The sequence below is a fragment of the Thamnophis elegans genome, chromosome 14 (genome assembly GCF_009769535.1).
Source record: "Thamnophis elegans isolate rThaEle1 chromosome 14, rThaEle1.pri, whole genome shotgun sequence".
Lineage (NCBI taxonomy): Eukaryota > Metazoa > Chordata > Lepidosauria > Squamata > Colubridae > Thamnophis > Thamnophis elegans.
In genome coordinates, this window is record NC_045554.1 from 28,864,552 (window position 1) to 28,865,920 (window position 1,369).

Below are 1,369 nucleotides of genomic sequence, written 5' to 3' on the forward strand. Positions count from 1 at the left end.
GACCGAGTGGCTGTTGTGTTTCCCTCCTAACAATTTGGCTAATGTTCCATCTATCAGGCTGGGGGGTCAAATTTTATACCCCTCAGATAGGGTTCGTAACTTAGGAGTCCTCCTGGATCCACAGCTGACTCTCGATCATCATCTGTCGGCTGTGACCAGGGGGGCATTTGCCCAGGTTCGCCTGGTCCGCCAGTCACGACCCTACCTGAATCGGGAGGCTCTCACAACAGTCATTCGAGCCCTTGTGATCTCTAGGCTGGAATACTGCAATGTGCTCTACATGGGGCTGCCCTTGAAGTGCATCCGGTGACTGCAGTTAGTTCAGAATGCGGCCGCGCAAGTGATAGTGGGCGCACCACGGTTCACCCACATAACACCCATCCTCCGCGAGCTGGACTGGCTACCTGTTGATCTCCGGGTGCGCTTCAGGGTGCTGTTGACCATCTTTAAAACCCTTCATGGTAGTGGATCTGAGTACTTGAGAGACCGCCTTCTGCCGATTACCTCCCTCCGACCGATAAGATCGCACAGACTGGGCCTCCTCCGAATCCCATCCGCCAGTCAATGTCGACTGGCGACTACACGGAGGAGAGCCTTTTCTGTTGCAGCTCCGACCCTGTGGAATGATCTCCCCGTCGAGATACGCACCCTCACCACCGTCCAGGTCTTCCGCGCAGCCCTCAAACCTGGCTCTCCCAACAGGCCTGGGGATAAGTCTCTAATTTGCCCCACCCGAGTGTTGAATGTTGAATGCAAGTTGTGTTTTTATCACTTTATTTTGTTCACATATTGTTTATTTTGAATTGCACCCCCTCCCTAATGATTGTAAGCCGCCCTGAGTCCCCTCAGGGAAAAGGGCGGCCTATAAATCCTAATAAAATACAAAATACAAATACAAATACAAATTTTCTGGGAGCGAGTACCTCAGTCTGACTTCAGAGCTCTGGCTTTTCAAGAGGAAAGGGCGGGGCAGGGAAAAGCAGAGTTGAAATCGTCTCTGACACAGCTGGAAAGGGTCCATGTGTGGGCAGAGGGAGGAATTCAAAAAGTTTGATCGGGAGGCAACAGGGAAAGTGGGGGGGATGGCAGAGGAGCTGCTTTCAACCCTTTGGAAAATATATCCAATCCAACTTCTGTGTTTGTGTTTGAGAGTGGGTGAATGAGAGAAGGATCGAAGTTCTCTGCGTGTGTCTGTTTGAGAGAGGGGGAGGGAGGGAGAGAGGGAGGAAGGAGGGGGAGGGAGAAGAAAAAGAACGGGAAAACTTATTTTGCAAGGGGGGAAAATGCTGTCACTTTAAATCGGAACTGAGCATGCCTGGCTATGGAATTCTGGGAGTTGAAGTCCACAAGTCTAAAATCAGCCTCACCG